This window comes from Meriones unguiculatus (genome assembly GCF_030254825.1).
Source record: "Meriones unguiculatus strain TT.TT164.6M chromosome Y unlocalized genomic scaffold, Bangor_MerUng_6.1 ChrY_unordered_Scaffold_23, whole genome shotgun sequence".
In the NCBI taxonomy this organism is placed as follows: Eukaryota; Metazoa; Chordata; class Mammalia; order Rodentia; family Muridae; genus Meriones; species Meriones unguiculatus.
Genome location: NW_026843709.1, coordinates 11,273,744 through 11,281,376, shown reverse-complemented (window position 1 = coordinate 11,281,376; position 7,633 = coordinate 11,273,744).

The following is a 7,633-nucleotide window of genomic DNA, read 5'->3' as shown; positions in this document are numbered from 1 at the left end:
GAGATACTGTACAATGAGGAAAGTTTGTTTACTCTTTTCCATGGAAACCTCAAGATTATCTCAGGTAATGAATGGATTAGAGGGAGAATGATGTCATGGAACGGGTGAAAGCCAGTAAGAGTTTCAGGAGCCTGTTATTAAAAGGGCCAGTGGACAGTGTGCTTGAAAGAAAGGCTGAGCAACCCTACATGCTGCAATCTGGGCAGCTAAAAGCAAACCATCCCTAGATGACAATTCCTGTGTCCCAGACTCTAAGTTCAGGAAAAGTGTCTCATATTTCTTTCAATTGTTCATTAATAAAGTCACGTGTCCTTGACATGTAAGTTTCACATTATCACTGATACCATTATTATTTGTGAAATGACAGATATGTCCTCAGTCAGTAAATTACTTAAGGAAAAAAGGCCCCCTGACCAAGGCAAATCTTTGAACAAAAAGCATTTAATTGAGATTTTGTTTAAACTTTTACAGAGACCATTCAGGATGTCAAGTCAGCAAGTAGTCATCTTCTTGTAGTCCTTCAGCAGAACTGCAAGCTTTTCCTACTGAACAACATGTAACAGGCAGAAAGAGGTAGGCTGAGAGATACAGAGAGAGAAAAAGCTAGAGAGATAGATTCAGAAATAGAAAGACCGAGAACAACAGAAACGAAGATATGTAGTGAAAGATACTCAGAGATAGAGACTCCATTCTTTCTGGTTATTTCATTGGCTTATAAATCTCAAAAAAACACACTCCTATAATAGAAGTGGCACAAAAATATAGTTATTTTAATAGTTTGTCATTCAATACAATGATTAAATTCCCAGCAACTTCTAAGGACTAAAGACAAGTCTAACAATCTCCTTTGGGAAAAATGTGGAATATTTCCAAAAAGGAGTATTATTCAGGTAAGAAAAAAACATCACAATATTTTCAGTCAAATGGATGGAACCGGGAATAATCATCCTGCGTTCAGTAACCAAGTTTCAGAAAGACAAATACAGTGTGTATACACTTAGTAGGAGGTCTCCTAACAGTGGCAGATAAAGTTCCACTAGGACATCTATTGTGACCAACCCATTCTACAACTAGGAGGAATTAGTGGCAGTAAATTGAGTTGTAGGGCAAAGGCATCTGAAAGAAAATTTTAAGCAACCCATGCTGTTGTTATTAAAATATTTTGCTCTCTTGCCCTCAACTGTTAAATTAGTGCCATGTTCTTGCATTCACAGAGATGCTTCCTTCTGCAATAAATGGAATTGCATACAGAGACCCACAGTCTGATATTATGCAGAGAGAGACCTTAAAATACCTAGCTCTAAATGGGATTTCCCTATGAAATTCTCCCTCCCCTCAGTGCTATGAGAAGCTGGCAGGAGAGGAGAAAGGAACAATTTCATAAGAAGAGGGAATTGAAGACACAAGGAAAACAATGCCATGAGAATCATGCCACAGAGAAAGATGATGTAGCCAGCCTTGATGTGACCTGATAAGCTAGGGTCAGATTGAAGGGGGAGAAGGACCTCCCCTCAGGGAACTATAGAAAGGGCATAGGGTTAGAAGAAGAGGGAAGGTGGGACTGGAAAAATAAGGGGAAGAGGTAGGAACGGGGATACAAAGTGAACAAATTGTTATAAATAAACACATAAGAAAAACTGTGATCAAGGGGATGAAGTATAGAGCACTTCAGGACTAATGTCTTCTTCTTGGGGGTGGTCCCAGAATGTGGCAAGGATGAACTCAGGTTTCTTTAAGGGAGTTTACTCTGATATTCTGATCATGTTCCAATGAGTAGATGAAAAATGCATACTTGAATTAATGTATTTTAATGATTTTTTTTTTATACTCTGACACATGGGAAGGGAACTGAACCTGGGAGCCTGGAAAACTAGTATATTATTTGAATCTTCCCATATAAACAATAAAAACAATAGGTTAACAACTTTTATAAGGACTTTTAACATGGAGAACAGATTTCTCTCATGGGTGCAGAGTTTGCCTTTGTAAGGCATGCTTTCCAGAATTTCATATATAGCCATGAACAAGTGCTTACCCAGCTACCTCAGGCTTCTGCAGCTCAGGTGACACCTCTGAATAAGCAGTCATGGCACTTAATACTACATTAGAGGGTTTGTCTGGAAGACCACAACAAGAAACAGAGTTGCTTTTGTGTTCTAGGCATATTAACAGGGACCCTTTTCTTTGTCCTGAAAGAACAGTTTGAATTGTAAACCTCAAGACAAAGATGGTTCCTCACTGACCACTGAATAGGACATAGCTGCTGATCCAGCCAGGTCAGCCAAGGCAACCATGCTCATAAAGGTTTGGCAAAAATAGTGTGGAACATCACAAGCTGTCAAAGAGTTTATTGCCCCTTAATTCTCCATTTGTATACACTGATCATTCTCTGTTTCAGCTAAGAATTCCCAGGAATTTTCTGGCTTGCTTCTCTTTTCCCTGCTCTTAAAGACTCAATACCCTCGTCAGGGAAACCTAGACCCTGCCAGCTTATTATATCAATAAGAATATGAAGGTACATTTAGTGAGTATGTGAGTAACTGCTCAGTTCAATGTCACAACCAAGGATATTTCAGATCCAAGACCAAAGTTGGCGACCACCTTGTCATTTGGTACATTCCCCTTAAACCCACCTCACTTTGAAGCTTCCCTACTTAGGAAGTTTTTCAATTAAATAAACATGAAAGTATTATTTTCCTACCTGATATTGTCACAGAGATAAACAGGAGTGTGTTTGACATACCAACAGTATCATGGAAACCCAATGATATGACCTTATAATACTTTTATGACATCTCAATTATATTATGATATCGCATTTTTTTACATCACAATTTCTTTATAACATCTCAATGGTGTTCTGTCATCTTAATGGTATTATGATTTCATAATGTTAATATGATATCACAATGTTATGATGACATCGAAATGCTATTATGACATGATTAGTGTATGTATCACACTAAAATTTTGATCTCACAATGATATTATGATATCACAATGATATTACGTCATCATAATGTTTTTATTACCTCACAATGCTATTATGACATCAAGAGGGTATTATGCCCTAACTATTCTGTTATGACATCTGTCATGACATTACAATGCAATGACATCAAAATTATATTATGATATCACAATGGTATTATGGCATCCCAATGCTATGCCAGCATCACAATGCAATGATGATATCACAATTGTATTGACTTCACAATGCTATTATAATATCACAAGGCTATTATAACATCACAATGATATGACATCTCAAAGTTATCAAGAAAACAATGATATGATATCACAATGTTATCAGTATGTCACAATTCTATTATGACTTCACAATGGTATTGCTTTGCAATGCATGAGGACATCACAATGATATGATGATATTACAAAGCTATTATGACATCATAATTTTATTATGAAATCACAATGCTATTATGATTGCAGTTTGACATCACAATGGAACTTTGACATCACAATAGCTATCATGACATCACATTGTTCATATGACATCTCCATGCTATTATGACATCACAATGATATAATGACATCACAGTGGTATGACATACAAAGGTATTATTATTTCACAATATTATGATTTCACAATGCTCATATGACCTCACAATCTTTAAATGATATGACAATGGTATGACGCTACTATGACATCACAATGGTATTATGAATTCACAATAGTATTATAAAATCACAATGGTATTATGACATCACAGAGGTATTATGTAATCACAATGCTATGATGACAACGGTATTATGACATAAGAATGTTATATTGAATTCACACTGATATTATGATGTCACAACACTATTATGACTTCATAACGGTATGACATCACAGTGGTATTAGGACATCACAATGATATGACATCACAATGGTATTACACATCATAATGGCATTACAATATCTCCATTATATTTTGACATTACAATGATATGACATCCCAAATCTATAATGTCATAACAGTGGTATTATGACATCACAATGCTATTATGACATCACAATACTATTATGCCTTAACAATGATTTGACATCACAATTGTATCATGACATCAGAATGCTATGATGATATCATAGAGGTATCACATCCCTATGGTATTATATGATTTCACAATGATGTAATAACATTTCAGTGTTATTATGACTTCACAATGCTATTATGACATTACAATGCTTTATTACATCACACAGTTATTACGACATCACAATGTCATTATGACTTCACAATGGTATTATGATATCACATTGCTATTATGACATGATGCTATTTTGACATCACGATGGTATGACATCTCTGTTGTGTCAATTAATATTTACATTTGATATATTTTCTGGTAAAGCTCTTACTAATCCTATAGAGCTGTATAACCAAATCACCACAGAGATTTTGGTTATATTTAGTTAACCTAGAACACAATGCTGGTGAATAGTTACTCCTGCCTAAACTTCTAATTCCTCATATTTTCTTAACATTTAGATTTTACCTGTTTTACTTCCTATTTTGTGAAATCTTAGGTCTGGTTCATTCTCCACATAGTTCCTAGTCCCCCCCCCCCCCAGCTCAGCTCTCCTAGCTCTCTGTCCTCACCCTTTTTTCCTCCCTCTCATTTCCTGCACTCTGGCTCCTCCTCTCTTTCCTGACCTCTGCCTCCTCTCCTCTCCTTGCTCATTATTGTGGCTAATTACTTTCTTTTGACCTGTTTACACAAAGTTGAGACAGGATTCATAGAATAAGTATCACAATTCAATCTGCATTGAAACCTGAGATTGGGGGTAGGATAAATCAGCATTTGAATGAACAAGGGTAAGGTTGTTCAAAATAACATTATACCGACATTTTCCCCTTTAAGTCCAATAAAAGGCTCCTTTTATTTCAATACAATGATTATGAAAATAAGTAAAATCTACATGTGCAATGTCTAGTCCATGTGTATTTAGCAACTTAGGAGAAAGTATCCAATTATCCTCTCTATCTTGACAAATTTAGAGTTCTATATTAACTTTTATCCTCATTGGTATTACCCATATGAAAGCCTTTGTTAACTTTCAAACAACTTAAGCTTTTTTTGTGACACTATGATTATTTGGTCTTCAATTCCATCAGAGCCTTGAGAAGGAATAAAATTAATTTCTAGAGTAAATAAGAAGTGCATGTTAGCAGCTTCCAAAAAAAATGACAGAAACAATTTTTAGTCTCAACAGTCACTCAGTAACATTGGAACATCATCTTCAGCCCTCTGGCTCAGAATATGTAACAGACATATAAGTGAAGGAGGAACTATTTAGGACTTACTTACTATGTCTTGGAGGAGTCCAGCAAAGGTATGACATTACAGGGCTATTATGACATCACAATTGTATGGCATGTTAATGTTCTTATGACATGATTTTGGTATGACATCAAAATGGAATTTTGACATCACATTGCTATAACAATATCACAATACTATTACAGTTCCTTCTTCAACAACTTCAATGCATGCAAGTGAAGTTTCACGAATTTAAATTAAAGATTCCTAACAATTCCATTTGATATGGAGATAAGTCAATGACTTGTAAGTAAAATTGTGTTGTTGTTTTTTTTTTTTTCCAACCTAAGACAGAGGCTTACATCCTAGACTTAGATGACGAGAAAGGAAAAATGAACATTTCTCCAACTTAAGACAGGCTCTTCATAAAACAAAGAAAGGAGAACTGAAGAAATCTGGTAGTTGGAATTCTGCCTCCTGGCTAGGGCTGATGCAGGTCTTATCTAAGTTCCGTGCCTCCTAGAATGTCCTTAGAAGTCTCTGCAAGGAGGGTGTTTTGAGCCTGAGAAGTAAATAGCAAGGGCCCTAAAACCTTGGGAACCAGACAGAAAACTTTGTGTAACCTTGAGTCAATTCCTGGATGCCTTGCCAGGTGATATAGAGGTGTTGCTACTGTGAAATTTTTTTTTCTTCTACACTTTGCTTTTTGAGTGTTCTTTGCATGTTCAGTAAACTGAGACTTGAACAGGAATCTGTCTTGTCTCCATTTTTTGCATCTCTGTACTCCCATTTACACTCCCTCTTTCAGGTGGACCCTCTTCTACTAGCCCACAGGACTATCAGGTTACATGTTCTTTTCTCTGATTTTAAGGACTCAATACTTCAGGGAACCCTAGACCCTGACAGCCTGTTACATGAACAAGAATCTGAAGGTACATTTAGTCAGTATGCCAATAACTGCTCAGTTCAAAGTCACAACCTAGGAAATTTTAGATCCAAGAGCACAGTAGGAGATCACCTTGTCATTTGGTACATTATCCTTAATCCCACATCACTTTGAAGCTTTCCTATTTAGTAGGCTGTCCAATTAAAATATGTGGCTTTCTGCCCTCAACTAATAGATCCATGCTATATTCTTGGATCCACACAGATACTTTCTTTGACATCAAGTGGGCTTGCAAACACAGACCCACTGTCAGATATTATGCAGAGAGAGACCTTAAAACACCCAACACTGAATGGGATTTTCCTGTGAAATCCTACCTCCCTCAGTTCTCTGTGAAGTCTGCAGGAGAGGATGCAGGAAGAGTGTCATAAGTAGAGGGAATTTAGGATACAAGGAGAACAATGCCTTGAAAGTCATGCCACAGAGGAAGATGACGCATCCAACCTTAAAGAGAACTGATTAACTAGGCTCAGATAGAAAGGTGAGGAGAACCTACTCTGTCAGCGAACAAGAAAAATGGCATTGGGATAGAAGAAGTAGGGTGGGTGGGACTGGAAGGAGAGGAAGAAGGAGGCAGCAGTGGGGATAAAAACTGAAAAAAAAAAACATAATAAATAAATAAATATATAAGAAAAGCTGTGATCAAGGTGTTGAAGTAAAGAGCTCCTCAGGATAGGTGGCTTCTCTTGGGGGTGGTTCTAGAGTGCCACAATGATGAACTCAGTTTTCTTTAAGTGACATAGCAATGAGACTCTGATCACATTCCAATGAGTATATTAACATCACAACATCAATGTATTATATAGAAAAATATTTTAGTATGACATATAGGTAGAAATTTGAACCTGGGAGCAATGGAAAAGGAGTGTAATATATGTAATTTGAAATTTGCAAATAATCAATAAAAATAATATGTTGACAATTCTTACAATGACTTTTAACATGGAAAAAAGATTCCATTAAAGGAGAGGAGAGTTTGACTTTGTAAGGCATGCTTTCCAGGAACTCAGTATGTAGCAGAGAATCTAGCCTTGAACTAGTGTTTTCCCAGCTACCTGTGACCCAATGAGCTCAGGTGGCACCTCTGAACAAGTAGTCCTGGCACTAACACTATGTTTAGAGGGTTTGTCTGGAGGACCACATCAGGTAACACAGCTCCTCTAGTATCCTAGGCATATATCACTGACCCATTTCTCCTTCATGATGGCCCAGTTTTAACTGTAAAACCCAGGACCAGAAATCTTTCTAACTGTTCACTTAGTATGATACAGCTGCCCATCCAGCCAAGTCAGCCAAGGCAAGCCTACTCAAAGAGGGTTGGCAACCCTAGTGCTGTCAAATCCTTTATTGCCCCTCAGTTCTCCTTTTAAACTCAAAGAATTCTCTGTTTCAGCCAAACCAGTCTCAGGGAACCCTAGAACA